Source organism: Aquarana catesbeiana, linkage group LG09 (assembly GCF_042186555.1).
Source record: "Aquarana catesbeiana isolate 2022-GZ linkage group LG09, ASM4218655v1, whole genome shotgun sequence".
Lineage (NCBI taxonomy): Eukaryota > Metazoa > Chordata > Amphibia > Anura > Ranidae > Aquarana > Aquarana catesbeiana.
The window spans coordinates 189,369,643-189,386,367 of record NC_133332.1 but is presented as its reverse complement, the minus strand read 5'-3'; positions in this window follow the sequence as shown (position 1 = coordinate 189,386,367).

Here is a 16,725-nt window from a genome sequence, read left to right as displayed (position 1 = left end):
CCTTTATACAGCCTAGGTGATTGAGACATGACCTTTTGCCCAGACTGAGTTAATTATCACAGGACACCTTCTCACAATAGCAGCAGCTCCAATAGGAGTCGTCCCGTCTCCTACATTGTATAGAGGACAATGTGATCAGCTCATTCAATTAACATAAACACAGGTAGTTGGAGTGATGACACCAGCATCTTCTCACAGGATGTGTCCCAACAGTATAATTCAGTCTTATTATTCTAATATGGCATCTAGAGGGTTCCCAGAGTCTGTGTGTTTTGGGGGGACATGGAGCTGAATCCAAAGTAACACCAACCCCAGGGTCCCCAGGCATACAGCTCACAGAGAGCACCATTCCCCTAAATGCTAGGGCCCATAATCAAAAGGCAACAGGCCCGCACCCAGTCCTCTCCAGTCCTCTCCTGTCCCGGCCAGGTCTGTCACATTTCTCCCCTTTCGGCAGGAGACTAACACAGGAGGAGACCCCAGACGGGTTGACTCCGAAGTTAGTCAGTAGTTCCAGTCCTCTACTGCCTGTACCCACACAGTACCCCAAATAAATTATTCCAAACAGAGTATCACTCACCCAGCCAACCTCTGCCTCTCTCAGAGAACATATCTGCCGCTGGGGAGAGGCCTGGACTGGCCCTTCTCCCTGGAGTCCTTTCTGCTGCTGGAGAGAAGACAGGGGGACTGGGCTCACTCTGTCATGCTGTTGGGGATCTGGGACGACTGCCCAGCATCCCTGGAGTATACAGGTGGAGACTGAAGTCCCATCCACCTTCACAGGAAATCCATCTCCTGTTAGTTGAGGGCAGAGTCCAGCAGTACTCGGCCCTGTTGCCAGCCCTTCTGCTGGAAACCCCACACCATCTGCTCTGGCTACCTGTTGGGGAGGGAGGCCGACTGCCCCACCTCCCTGGAACTCTGTAGTTGTTGCCGGTGATGGCCAGAGGTTGGTAGCACTCTGCCCGGTTGCCGGTGCTTCAACTGGGGAAGTTCCCTGTAACTCCACAGATACTGCTGTTGGTGCGGGGCAGAGCACAGTGAAGTTTGGCCCCAATAGCAGCTCTTCTGCTGGAGGCTCATCAGGTTGTTCTTCCTCAGCAGAAAAGTCTATTAAATCCCCTACCTCTATAACTGGTGTCTGTGGATAGAGGTTCACCATCTCCTGTCCGTGGAACTCAGAAGATGCCATCAGTGCTGAGCAGAGCGCAATGAAGTTTGGCCCTAATCCCAACTCTTCTGCTGGGGGCTCACTCGATGGTTCTTCCTCAGCAGAAAAGTCTATCAAATCCCCTGTCTCTGCAACTGGTGTCTGGGGGTGGAGGTTCACCATCTCCTGTCCATGGAATCCAGAAGATGCTATCAGTGCTGGGCAGAGGTTAGCAGAGCTCTGCCCTATTGTCAGCACTTCAGGTTTGGGGATGGCAATCTCCAGATTTTCCACTGCAGATTCTCTGGCATGCTGCTGGACAGGCACATTCCTCCATCCAAGATCATCCCATGCAGAAACAGGATCATCAAGGTCAGTCAGCACTTGCTGCATCCGCCATAAGACCTCCACCTCCATAGCTGTGGGGGCAGGTTGGCGAAGCACACTATTGCTTTGCCACATTGCCGACTCTTCAGCCAGGATTTCAGGGTTATCAGCTGGTATTTCCTGATAGTCCCAGGCAAAGGGAGCCCAGCCCTGGCACTGAGCAATGTCTAGCAGCCGTCTGTAGGCGATCTCTAGCTCCCATTCCTGAACGGCCAGAAACTCCAAATCTTCCTGTGCCCAGTGCACTTCCGGAATGTTCAGTAGCCCTTCTCTGAAATCCATGATTTCGTCCACCCGCCACTCCAAATCACTCCCAAAGTTAGAGTCCCCTGTCAGCTTCACAAACAACAGTCCCAAGCCGCCGTAGCTTAAGCCTTTCGTTGGGCTGTCATCCACTATCCAGGGACATGCTTGGGATACATGCCACCGGAGGGCTCTGTAGCTCTCATCCAGCTTTATCTCTGCCCAGACCAGCCTGCTTAATTCAGCTGTCTGCTTCTAGTGTGGTTTTTCTCCCAAAAACCGCACCCGCAGTCCGTACTGCGACCAGTACCTTTCCTCGATGGAGGGGAGAACTTTTCCCTGGTGTCGCTGCTCACGGGCTAGCGCTTCCTTCCAGAGTTTGCAGCGAATAGAATCACACCATCCCAGCAGGACCTGCTCTGATACTGGTCCTCTGTGCTGTATCTGCATCTCTCGCAACCTCCTTCTGAATTCCTCATCCATGGCGGCTGGTATCTGTACCTCTCCTCTCCTGCTATCTGGACCTTGGATCCAGATGGAAGTTTGGATGTCCCAGACTGCAGGAAGCTTTCCCGCTGCTTGCCACCAATGTCACGGAACGTCCCACACTCCGCTTGAGTGCTTCCGTCATATACCACTTCCTCCCAGTCTGTATACAGATATCAGATATTCCAACCTCTCTGAGCACAAAACAAGGCGACACTTGCTTTCTTTCTCGAACATCACGGGACACAGAGCCACAGTAATTACTGATGGGTTATATAGGTATCACTGGTGATTGGACACTGGCATACCCTATCAGGAAGTTCAACCCCCTATATAATCCCTCCCCCTTGCAGGGATACCTCAGTTTTTACGCCAGTGTCTTAGGTGATGGACGTGTAAAGATGTCCTGTGCTGAGCTCCAAAGGGAATATCCTGATATCCTATACTGGGGCAAGCCAGGCGAACCGGATCCATTCAAAGTGTCTTTTCATGGCCGAATCGAATGGTACCCGGGCCTCGTGTCCGAAGAAACGAGGTTTTACCCGTAATGCTTCTCTTTTTAGAGAGCTGGACCCCACAGATCAGAAAATGGCTTTAAACTTCCTAATTTCTGGCGAGGTGCTTTACGGTCCCAGAACTGTTGGATCCCCCTACTGATGGGGGCCCCAGTCTCTGACGTTTTTTTTAAACGGAGCCCACCGTAAGAGGTGAAGATTGGGTCTGTGTAAACAGCACCCTGCGGCTGGATAAGGTAAGAGGAGATTCCACAGAATTTTTGAGTTCTAGTGGCTTTTCTCCTTTAAGGTAAATGCATGCTATGCCTATTGTGACCACTGGGGGCTGCCAAGAGCACAAACCTACACATGCTGACTCTGTCTCAGGTGTTGTAATCGCTGTTTATGTCCCAGCGTATCAAGCAGGCTGCAAACAGGTAAGGTGGAAAGGGGGATTTCTCATGTTTGAATGTTCCCCCCCAGGCTAGAGAGGGGCCACAGGGGTCTAGAAAGTGGTTATACCACCCGGGCTCTGCGGCCTAATGGCCACCATCTCTCAAGATAGCCGTTCAGGCAGATCTTGTTACCAGCCTCCCTCCCTCCCCCCCCCCATCCCCAGCCTTTCTCCGGAAGCATGACAGGAGAGTCGGCAGCGCGGGAAGCGCTCGTTTTTTTCAAAACTCGAGGGGAGGGGGCGGTAGAGGAGGGGGCGGGACGTCAGCACAGGTGCTTAGACTCCCACTCAGGCCAGCTGCAGGCTATTAGAGGCACTTTGTACAGGTGCACACAGCCTTCTGAGAGACACAGAGCTGACGGTCGCATGTAAGGTGGGACACAGGCATTCTCCTAGGCAGCATTTACTGAAGTAACACCAGACTGAGCATTGGGTAGCAAGGCTTTTAGCCAGACTACATCGCTCAGCGGGCAGTGTTCATTTGTATACCTCACACCTTGTTGCTTTGCACTATGGGTAGAAGAGGTTCAAGCACCCCAGGAACCAGAGACACTAGGGGATCTCGTTCAGGTTCTGAGGGCCCCCTGTCGGCAGCATCCTCCCCCCCTAAAGATGGGCCAGGGACGGCTAGCCAGGGAGGGCCATCGGGGTCAGGGGCTACACCTGCTTCTGGCACTTCAGCCCCTGTATATATTACACAAGAGGTTTTTTCCTCAACCATTAATGGTCTAGAGGAAAGATTAATGGCCGTGATTACGTCTTCACTCAGTGGAAGAAAACGCACTAGGCTTTCCTCTGTTCCCCAAGACCCTCAGACAGAGGAGCTCTGGGATAAAGGTGATGAATCCCTTTTAGAGGATCGGGATGGGATGGATGATTCCTCTTCGGAGGATTCAGGTGGAGAGGGACCCTCTGCGACTTCCCAAGAGGAGAAAGTCTTAGTGCAGATCCTCACTGGATTGGTCCGCTCCACATTTAAGTTGCCCATACCTGAAACTGCTAAAGAATCCTCTTCTGCTTTGGGGTCACTGAAACCTTTCCAAGCAGCACATGCTTTTCCTGTTCATACTTTACTTGAAAAGCTTATTTATTCTGAGTGGGATCACCCAGACAAACGTTTTTTTCCGCCGAGAAAGTTTTCAACACTTTATCCGATGGAAGAAAAGTTTATTAAAATGTGGGGAATACCGGCTATTGATGCTGCCATTTCCTCCATAAATAATAGCCTGACTTGTCCTGTAGACAATGCTCAGATGCTCAGGGATCCTGTAGATAAAAGGATGGAATCCCTATTGAAGGATGTTTTCTCCTTAGCAGGATCAGTGGCCCAACCTGCAGTAGCAGCGATTGGAGTCTGTCAATACTTAAGAGACCATGTTAAGCAGGTCATCAAAGTATTACCTGAACAGCAGGCCCAGGGGTTTGCTAACCTTCCAGCGGCCTTATGCTTTGTGGTTGACGCCATTAGAGATTCTATCGTGCAAACCTCCCGTCTTTCACTGGGGTTGGTGCATATACGTAGAATCCTATGGTTGAAAAATTGGTCAGCCGAAGCACCATGTAAGAAGCTACTGGCTGGGTTTCCATTTCGTGGTGCAAGGTTGTTTGGAGAGGACTTGGATAACTATATCAAGAGAATCTCTTGTGGGAAAAGCACTCTCTTACCTGTCAAGAAGAAGAGTAAGCGTCCCTCTTTCAAACGGACTCTTTCCCCAGCGCCGGGGGCTTCAGCCTCCAGGCAGTCTCGACGGCCGCCTCCATCGGGGTCCAGAGACAAGAGTCAACCCCAGGGACAAAAGAAGTCCTGGGGAAAGAAGCCTACTAGGCAAAACACTAAGACCTCTGCATGAGGGGGCGCCCCCGCTCACTCGAGTGGGGGGAAGACTGCGACAGTTCTCAGAGCTCTGGCACGAGGACTTCCAGGACAGATGGGTAGTCTCCACGGTAACCTTAGGGTACAAGCTGGAGTTTCAGGAATTCCCTTCTCCTCGGTTCCTCAGATCAAATGTTCCCAGAGACCCAGAGAAGAAGCAGTCGCTCCTTCTAGCGTTAGAGCGACTTTTGTCGCAGGAGGTCATTATGATAGTTCCCGCAAAGGACCAGGGATTGGGCTTCTATTCCAACCTTTTTACGGTCCAAAAGCCAAATGGGGATGTCAGGCCCATTTTGGACTTAAGGGATCTGAACCGATTCCTAAGGATTCAATCCTTCCGCATGGAATCAATTCGAACAGTAGTTCCCACCCTGCAGGGAGGAGAATTTCTGGCATCAATAGACATCAGAGATGCATAGCTGCATGTGCCCATTTTTCCTGCTCATCAGAAGTTTCTGCGCTTCGAGGTAGGAGGGCGCCATTTCCAGTTTGTGGCTCTGCCTTTCGGGATAGCCACTGCACCTCGAGTGTTCACAAAGATCTTTGGCCAGATTAAGGGCTCAGGGTATAGCTGTCATAGCATACCTAGACGACCTGCTCTTGATAGACCGGTCGGTAGCCTCTTTGAATGGAAACTTGAGGACCACGGTCAGGTATATAGAACACCTGGGTTGGATCCTCAACTTAGAAAAGTCTTTCCTAAAACCAGTAAGAAGACTGGAGTATTTAGGTCTGATTATAGATACAAGCCAGGAGAAAATATTTCTACCCCAGGCAAAGATCACTGCTTTGAGAGAGCTGATTCTGACAGTAAGGACCAAGAAGGGTCCCTCAGTCCGCCTTTGTATGAGGCTACTAGGGAAGATGGTGTCTTCATTCGAAGCAGTTCCCTATGCTCAGTTTCACTCAAGAATGCTGCAACACAGTATTCTGTCGACCTGGAACAAGAAGGTTCAGGCATTAGACTTTCCGATGCACCTGTCGCATGCGGTGCGTCAGAGCCTCAATTGGTGGCTCATACCCGAAAACCTGCAGAAGGGGAAATCCTTTCTACCGGTTACCTGGACGGTGGTAACAACAGATGCCAGTCTGTCAGGTTGGGGAGCAGTTCTGGAACAGGCTGCGGTCCAAGGGGTATGGTCCAAGACAGAGAGGACCTTACCCATCAACATTCTGGAGATCCGGGCGATACATCTAGCTCTAAAAGCCTGGACTATCAGGCTACAGGGTTGTCCGGTCAGGATCCAGTCCGACAATGCCACAGCAGTGGCTTATGTCAATCATCAGGGAGGCACCCGGAGCCGAGCTGCTCAAAAAGAGGTGAACCAGATCTTAGTCTGGGCAGAGATGCATGTGCCATGCATATCGGCAGTTTTCATCCCGGGAATAGAGAATTGGCAGGCGGACTATCTAAGTCGCCAGCAGTTACTTCCAGGGGAATGATCACTGCATCCCGACGTCCTTTGGGCCATATGCCAAAGATGGGGGGTTCCAGATGTAGATCTCTTTGCATCCCGATTCAACAAAAAGATAGACAGATTTGTGGCAAGGACAAAAGATCCTCTTGCATGCGGGACGGATGCGTTGGTGATTCCGTGGCATCGGTTCTCACTGATTTACGCATTCCCGCCTATTCTGCTACTACCACGACTCCTTCGCAGGATCAGGCAGGAAAGGAAGTCGGTACTTCTGGTGGCCCCCGCTTGGCCCAGAAGGACTTGGTATGCAGAAATAGTAAGGATGAAGATGGGTTCCCCGTGGACCCTACCGGTACACCCAGACCTGTTATCTCAAGGTCCAGTGTTCCATCCTGCCTTACAAACGCTAAATTTGATGGTTTGGCTATTGAGACCCACGTTCTGAAGAGTCGTGGGCTCTCAGGTCCTGTCATATCTACCTTGATTAATGCAAGGAAGCCAGCTTCCAGGATGATTTATCATAGAGTCTGGAAGGCTTATATAACCTGGTGTGAATCCAGAGGTTGGCATCCCAGGAAATATGTCATAGGTACAATCCTTGATTTTCTACAGAGGGGATTAGAGATGAAGCTGGCCTTGAGTACCATCAAGGGCCAGGTTTCTGCTTTATCAGTATTATTTCAGCGGCCACTTGCTTCGCATTCTTTGGTCCGAAACTTTATGCAAGGGGTGATGCGTCTTAATCCTCCGGTTAAAGCGCCCCTAAACCCCTGGGACTTGAATTTGGTCCTGGCTGTGTTACAGAAACAGCTTTTTGAACCAATAAGTCAGATTCTTTTGGTCTTGTTGACAAGGAAATTAATTTTTCTGGTGGCCATCTCTTCTGCTAGAAGAGTATCAGAATTAGCAGCTCTTTCCTGTAAGGAGCCTTATTTGATTATACACAAGGATAGAGTGGTACTACGCCCTCATCCTAGTTTTTTACCGAAGGTGGTTTCTGATTTTCATTTAAACCAAGACATTGTTCTACCTTCCTTCTTTCCAGATCCCTGTTCTCCGGAAGAGAGATCTCTACATTCGTTGGATGTAGTAAGAGCAGTTAAGGCCTATCTAGGGGCAACTACTCAGATCCGCAAGACGGATGTTTTGTTTGTGCTGCCAGAGGGTCCCAATAGAGGACAGGCAGCGTCAAAAGCTACCATTTCTAAATGGATTCGACAGTTGATCATTCAAGCTTACGGTTTGAAACAGAAGATTCCTCCGTTTCAGATCAGGGCACATTCCACAAGGGCTATTGGTGCTTCTTGGGCAGTGCATCACCGGGCCTCTATGGCTCAAATCTGCAAGGCCGCAACCTGGTCTTCAGTTCATACATTCACCAGATTCTATCAGGTGGATGTGAGAAGGCATGAGGATATCGCCTTTGGGCGTAGTGTGCTGCAGGCAGCGGTACAGGGTCCTCAGGTCTGATTGCACCCTACTTGGTCGTGGTTCCCCCCCTCAGGTAGCATTGCTCTGGGACATCCCATCAGTAATTACTGTGGCTCTGTGTCCCGTGATGTTCGAGAAAGAAAATAGGATTTTTAAAAACAGCTTACCTGTAAAATCCTTTTCTTTCGAAGGACATCACGGGACACAGAGGTCCCGCCCCTCTTCTAATACACTATATTGCTTGGCTACAAAACTGAGGTATCCCTGCAAGGGGGAGGGATTATATAGGGGGTTGAACTTCCTGATAGGGTGTGCCAGTGTCCAATCACCAGTGATACCTATATAACCCATCAGTAATTACTGTGGCTCTGTGTCCCGTGATGTCCTTTGAAAGAAAAGGATTTTACAGGTAAGCTGTTTTAAAAAATCCTATTTTTTGCTACCATGAACTCACTTTATTTAGACTCAAAATTACAAGACTTTATATGCCGTTGGAACCTCCTCTAACAATACAACTGTAACCTAATTAACCTAATTAACATGAGCTAATTAACTAATCCTTTATACAGCCTAGGTGATTGAGACATGACCTTTTGCCCAGACTGAGTTAATTATCACAGGACACCTTCTCACAATAGCAGCAGCTCCAATAGGAGTCGTCCCGTCTCCTACATTGTATAGAGGACAATGTGACCAGCTCATTCAATTAACATAAACACAGGTAGTTGGAGTGATGACACCAGCATCTTCTCACAGGATGTGTCCCAACAGTATAATTCAGTCTTATTATTCTAATATGGCATATAGAGGGTTCCCAGAGTCTGTGTGTTTTGGGGGGACATGGAGCTGAATCCAAAGTAACACCAACCCCAGGGTCCCCAGGCATACAGCTCACAGAGAGCACCATTCCCCCAAATGCTAGGGCCCATAATCAAAAGGCAACAGGCCTGCACCCAGTCCTCTCCAACAGGCTCTGTCCCGGCCAGGTCCATCACACACACCTTGCACAATGTGCAACAATCCTTCCAAAGGGAACTCCACTACTCCTTGCTGATTTTAAGTTAGACCTTCATGAACCCAGAAAATGGTATAAGACTGATAGAGATACCTCTCACTGTGTTAATTCCAACTCAGATCCAAAGAAAGATCCACAGTGGTCAACGATGGTTTCAATAATACATGAAAAGAACAAAAGTGCCTCCAATAGTGCGATATCATTAAGGATTATAAATGATCCTCTCCACCCCAAGCTAGTATAGAACTCACATTTATTTAAAAGGTTAAAAGCATGTATGTTACATCAAAAGTCTAACTCAAGGATAAGGTTCCACCCCCAGGCTCCACCTCTACTAGTTTCACCACCTCACACGTGGCTTCATCTGGAGTCATTCCTTGAATGACAATTACTCAGTCATGCTACACTGTACCCAAACATAATTTTTATTATTTTTTTTATACAAACAGAGCTTTCTTTTGGTGGTCTTTAATCGCCGCTGGGTTTTTAGCGGAAAAAAAGTGAAAATTTTAAAAAACAAACACTTTTTTTAGTTTTTATTGTCAAATTTTGCAAAGAAGTCATTTTTTTTTCATTTTTTTTTATACTGCTACATATCTTTGGTAAAAATAGCCCAAATTAGTGTATATTATTTAGTCTGTGTGAAAGTTATAGAGTCTACAAGCTATGGTGCCAGTCATTTAAAATTTTATGCACACCTGATGTACTGAAGGCCTATCTAATTTCTTGAGACACTAACAAGCAAAGACAGTACAAATACCCCCAAATGACCCCTTTGTGGAAAGTATTCCAAGGTATTTAGTAAGAGGCATGGTGAGTTTTTTGAAGTTGTATTTTTTTCCCCACAATTCTTGGGAGAATTAAGACTTTTTTTCACAAACTTGTCATATTAACAAATTATTTCTCACACACAGCATATGTATACTTGCAATTACACTCCAAAATACATTCTGCTACTCCTCCTGAGTATTGCAATGCCACATGTGTGAGACTTTTACACAGCCTGGCCACATACAGAGGCCCAACATCCAAGGAGCACCTCCAGCATTCTAGGAGCATAAAATACACATATACTGTAATTTCTTGACAACCTATCACACTTTTAAATGCCCTGGAGCACCAGGACAATGGAAACGCCCACAAAATTACCCAATTTCGGAAAGTAAACAACCCAAGGTATATTCTATGAGGCATTATGGGTCTCTTGGACATGTAATTTTTTTCCACAAGTTTTAGGAAAATGTGGAAAGAAAATGAAAACATTTTTTTTTTTTACACAAAGCTGTCAATTTATTTACTATTTCTAACACATAGCATGTACATAGCAAAAATGACACCCCAAAATACATTTTGCTACTCCTCCTGAGTATAGCGATACCACATGTATAAGACTTTTACACAGCCTGGCCACATACAGAGGCCCAACATCCAAGTAGCACCTCCAGGCATTCTAGGAGCATAAATTTTCTGACTACCAATCACATTTTTAAAGGCTATTCATATTTCTAGCACATATCATGTACATACCAATTAACAAAAGATTACCTGGGGTTTTAGTAGTGCATTGGTCCACAGAGGAGAGCATCGGTCCAGGCAGCAGGCAGGGATGTGGTCAGCAACAGCAAAAACAATCGTCCAGGCAGCAGAAAGGAATACTGTCCATAGTTAGTACAGGCAGAGATAATGTCAGCACAGCCAAAGCATTCATCCAGGTAGCAGGCAGCAATATGGTCAGTAGCAGCAAAAGAAATCATCCAGGCAGAAATACTGCCCATAGTCAGTAGAGGCAGCAGGCAGAGATATGGTCAACACAGCCAAAGTATTAGTCCAGGCAGCAGGAAGAAACATGGTCCATAAAGTCCTGGGTCATTACAGGCAGCAATATGGTCAGCAGCCAAAGTATTGGTCCAGGCAGCAGGAAGGACCATCAAGCCTAGGGCCAGGGGGACAGGGGTAGAGGTTTCTCCCACCAAATCTCTTTGAAGCCTCCGGACTCCAGACCCTGTTCTGGGAACACAGAAAAACAAAAACAGTTTTTCTCTACTCAGAATGCTATTCTGAAGCTCCTCACATATGTGAGACTCCTGTGTACTAAAGTAGAAGGGCAAAAAGATCAGTCCAAGTGGCAGACAAAAAACATGGCCAATTAACAGTGCCAAGGTCAGTGCCAGTGGAAGTCAGAGAGATTGGTTTAAAGCGGCAGGCAAAGGCAGCAAGTAAATGATCTGCATAGGTATTTGAAATGAGGAAAAGGTAGTCTGTTAAAAATAAGGGGAACTAATATCTTATGGATGTGTGATAACTTCTCAAGCAATTTCTTATGCATAGGCCAGGTTGGGAAGGACATTGGGGACAATAATAACTGGTATCTCTTCTAACTCCTTCTCTGCTGCATACACAACATTTCTTTTGGCGTCTTCTTCCTGATTCTGTGGGGGGAAAGTTATAGGGAAAATGTTGCTCATGAAGTCAGCTCACACTATCAGAGTGAATGCTTCCTGGGGCGGGTGCTTGCTGGTAAATTAGGGCATTGACAATGTCTTCAATATATTTGAGGTAGGTGATGGGTTGGTTTTCGGTTGATTTTTTATAGCAGACATACCAATTAAACATGACTATATGAAAGAGATGAATAACTTTTTTAAACCAGTAATGGGACTTTCAGGTTGATAAATATGGTTGTAGCATATGGTCATTTAATTCTACCCCCCTATGAACTGTTTATAATTGTGGACACATTCAGGCTTTACAATGGGGCCATGTCTCCACCAAGGTGTCATTGTGGATGGTAGATATGATGTGAACATCTTGTCCCTCCACTTCATGGCCAACACTTATGATTGCATTCCTGGGATGGCTGTGGTCTCCTTCTCTTCATTTTTTCAACACTTCCTCATTCCTCATAAATGCAGCTTTTTTTTAAATAAATTTTGTGGGAAGCCCTTCCTGTTTTTTCTGAAGGTACCGCAGGCCAGGTTTTTTTCATGGTACAGTTGATGAAAAAGGGGCAAGCTGGTGTAGTAATTGTGCACATATTAATGATATCCTTTTTTGAACGGGGGTATAAATGTAAGTAAGGTCCTTTGTGCTATCAAAGTGAATGTAAAATATAGTACTCTGATAAATTGCAGCTAGATCTAATGTGTATGAGTGCACTAAATTGGTATAAAATAAATAAGCGATCAGTGCAACTTAATATTATAAATATAGATGATTTAGCACTGTACGATAATCTGTGCAAAAATTGCTAAAAAAATGCGACTGTGCAAAAAACCCGCTAAAGATGCTGTGCAAAATTGCTAGGTGCAAATATGAGCTTGTGCTCAAATAAATCAATGCCAATGAACGCTCATACTATAAATAAATGTAGATGATTTAGCACTGTGCAATAATCTGTGCAAAAATTGCTAAAAAAATGCAACTGTGCAAAAAAAACGCTAAAGATGCTGTACAAAATTGTTAGGTGCAAATATGAGCTTGTGTTCAAATAAATTAATACCAATGAACGCTCATGGCGCTGTGCAAAATACAAATATGAATCTGTGCACATAAGATGATTTCAGTGCAAAAAATTATATAAATATCAATAATAAAATTCCTATGCATATGCAATATATCAATGAGACACATATAATTATTATAGATGAATGTAGCAATAATCCATATAATCTCTCTGTATCACACTGCTGACACAACAAATAGTGGTGGCCTAATGATAGATGATTTAGCACTGTGCAATAATCTATGCAAAAATTGCTAAAAATGCGACCGTGCAGAAAAACGCTAAAGATGCTGTGCAAAATTGCTAGGCGCAAATATAAGCTTGTGCTCAAATAAATCAATGCCAATGAAAGCTCATACTATAAATAAATGTAGATGATTTAGCACTGTGCGATAATCTGTGCAAAAATTGCTAAAAAATGTGACTGTGCAAAAAAACGCTAAAGATGCTGGTTCTTCTTTTTTGGTCTGCTCCAGACAACCTGTTGATTGCAGTTGACTGAGGATATGGATTTCCTGGCTACAGTGGGTGAATAATCTACTACCTATTACCATTCAATTGATTCCTAGAGGGGCTTAGTGCCATATGCGTTTTAAAGCTTGTTAGTTGGTAAGCATACTCTACAGCTATGGTGGTGGGAATATCATCTTTTTGTTTTATGAGCACATCAGGGTGTTGGTCACAATTGAATGTCTACATACGTTATATAGCAATATTATACTATGGCCAGTTTTCTTGTTATTTCTTTCTTCCGGTATTAAACTGAGGGAACGGTAACCTGACCCTGGACAGAGCGGATTACTCTCTAACTCTCTACTTTAAAGGCCCTGGCTGGGTTTAAGCCATCCGCCCACATTGTTTGCTGTTCTGGTAAGGGCAACCAATTACTATGGTGTTTGGGTTCTTCAGTTGGAATGTTAATCAATTCTGTGTACATTGAAGGGTTTTGGTGATCCGGAGTGCTTTCGCTTGAAGAATAATTTGGACTCTTTGATTTGAATTTACTTCAGGATATTTATTTAAAGTTATTTATTGAACATCTATCGCAGTTTATAATTTATTATAGACATTTTATTATTGATACTTATATAATTTTTTGCACTGAAATCATCTTATGTGCACAGATTCATATTTGTATTTTGCACAACTCCATGAGCATTCATTGGTATTGATTTATTTGAACACAAGCTCATATTTGCACCTAGCAATTTTGCACAGCATCTTTAGCGTTTTTTTGCACAGTCACATTGTTAGCAATTTTTGCACAGATTATCGCACAGTGCTAAATCATCTATATTTATAATATTAAGTTGCACTGATCACTTATTTATTTGAACAGGGGGTATGCAAGGTCCCAGACAATTTTTCCACTGGTTCCAATATATGTGGGACACTCAGGGGCTGGTGCTGGGAGTCTTTGCCTTCATACACACGAAAGGCATGCACATATCCAATGGCTCTATCGCAAAACTTATTCAGTACCTGGCCCTCTTACTGGGAATATACTGTTTGAAGTGCAGCTGGCCAGTAAAGTGGATAAGGAATTCGTCCACACAAATATTTTGGTTTGGGAAATACACTTCAGCAAATTGCTTGGAAAAAGAATTTATTAGGGGGCATATTTTAAACAATTTATTGTGGTTGGGATGATCTCAGGGAGGGCACTGCGAGTTGTCATTAAAATGTAGGCAATGCATAATCATGTCATAGCGTGTCCTGAACATGACAGCAGAATAAATTGACATGTGGTGGATGAGGTGGGTGGACCAGTAGGCATGCAGTTCTTTCTTCTTTGTAAGCCCCATATTAAATGTAAGGCCCAAAAATTTAAAACAGCACGACGATGGCAGTTTGTGATGAAATGCGTTGGTAGTAGCGATGTGCTAACATCACCGCGCTGTTTATGGTCCCGGAAGGATGGGCATTTTATGCAAGCCTGATGGCTTTTTAAATTCAAGCTTATTTTATACATCTTTGATTTAAGTGCTAATACTGTCTGTTATATTAGTCATATTTGGTTCTACACTATGGCGAGCATTTCTATTTCTGGGGTATCCTTTGAGTATACCATCTGAGGGAGGATCCTGGTTTTCTTGAGTCACGTAGAAGGTCATGAGCTGTCATCTGTTTGCCCTTTTTAAGGATAAAAGCCCTGGCTGGGTATTAGCCACAAGTGTCAACGCTCTTGCAAGCTGGTAAGTGTGCATTTTATGTGGTGGAGGTAACACTTTTTGTCACAGTGTGTTATCATCATGAGGAGGACTCTCTTAAAGTGATTTACACCTCTCCCACTTTTTTCCTACAAGGGTGGTGTGACACATATCCATGGATCCAGTGGATTGGAATTCATATTCCCACGAGGTGTCTTCATCTTCCATTCTGGGACTTGTAGTTCTTCTATTTTATCTGTATATGGACTTACCTTGTTTTTATATTGCGCTGCACTAATTTTAATTTTTTTTACATATTTTTTTTACCTATTAAGGACACTATTATTATTCAATATTCAATATTTTTTCCATTATTGGGACTTGTTTTATTATAATTTTTGATTCACTTATTGTTTTCACAATTTAGGTTTGTGTTTAGCATAACTCTATTTACAATTGCGGTTTTTATGACTGTGTGCATCTCACAAGCAGAGTTGCTGCTTATAGGGAATGTGGATTATTTAGCACAGTTTCTTCTTATTCTTTATTACATTCAAAAAGCTGTGATTGCTATTGTGTGCTTTGATTGACCCACAGCTATCTCATGTTACAGGGTGCTGTGTTTGGCCTAGGTATCATGTGACAGCTGTGGGCCAATCATAGCATCACAATACTGAGCACAGCTGCTTTGAATGAATCTCATTCATAACAGTTTTGTTTATATTGTTAACAGATAATCACATAGGGGGTCATTTACTATAGTGCCACATCGCTAATTCGCGCAAATTGCCACAAATTAGTGCTAATTCGTGGCAATTTAGTGTGAAATAGCGCTACTAGCGCTAATTCGCGCTAAAGCGGTATTCACTATAGTGCTCGTCAGAAAATACTCCCAAAATCTAATTTTCTATAGTTCCCTGAAACCAAATAGCGCCCAAACCCTTACTCTGCTAAAACCTGGAGAATTGCACATGGAAATAATGTTTAGAGCATGATATAATTGCCTAAATGGTACTGAAATATGCGGTATATTATTTAAAGATAATCTGCTTTTAAACTGTGTGAAAAAGTGATTTTTACACTGAAATATTTTTAAAAGTCTGAAAAGTGAAAAATTCCCCGTTTTGAACAACTAGGTGCCAGCACAACTGAGCATGCTCAGACCTGAAAATAACTCTCATTTTAACTCAAGTGTCTTTTTTAGCCGGCGCTATAGTAAATACCAAAACTAGAGCTAATTAGAGAGCATTTTTTGGAAGTTAAAATCTGCTCTTTTTCTCTGTCACTTTCACTTGTTACTCTTCATCTCACAACCATCTTTACCCAAACTCACACAGATGTCTTTATAATCCACAAAAATTTAAAATGAATCACAATTTTTTGTGCTTTTTTTATTATTTCCAAATATTCATAATTTGAGCCCAAAAAATGTGATATGTGTACCAACATCAGAAATCAAAATGTAATTCCCAAAAATTTGAGGGTAATATTCTACTCTCACCCACAAAAAAAACACCAAATATCACAGAATAAATCAAGAAGAATAAATCTTGAGTAATGTAATTCCATCACCTGTATGTCCATAGAAATGCAGTATTAATGTGTAGTTATGTGTAGGAAACACTCACATGTGGCAGCTCTGTGGCTTAGAGGTTAGAACTTCTGCTGTGTATCCGTGGGTGTCTAGGTTCAAATCCCAACCATGTTACTTCATGTAGAGAAGTTGTCTCATCTCCCAGGTCCTATAACTATGTCTAAATGTAGTATTTATGTGTAGGAGGGTTCCATGACCATTGTAAGTCTTTTCCAGATACACTATTTAGCCAAAAGTATTGGGATGCCTGCCTTTACACACACATGAACTTTAATGGCGGCCCAGTCATAGTCCGTAGGGTTAAAATTTGATTTGGCCCACCCTTTGCAGCTATAACAGCTTCTGGGAAGGCTGTCCACAAGGTTTAGTGTGCCTATGGGAATGTTTGATCATTCTTCCAGAAGTGCATTTGTGAGGCCAGGCACTGATGTTGGATGAGAAGGCTTGCAGTCTCTACTCTAATTCAGCCAAAGGGTGTTCTATCAGGTTGAGGCCAGGACTCTGTGCAGGCCATTCTAGTTTCTCCAC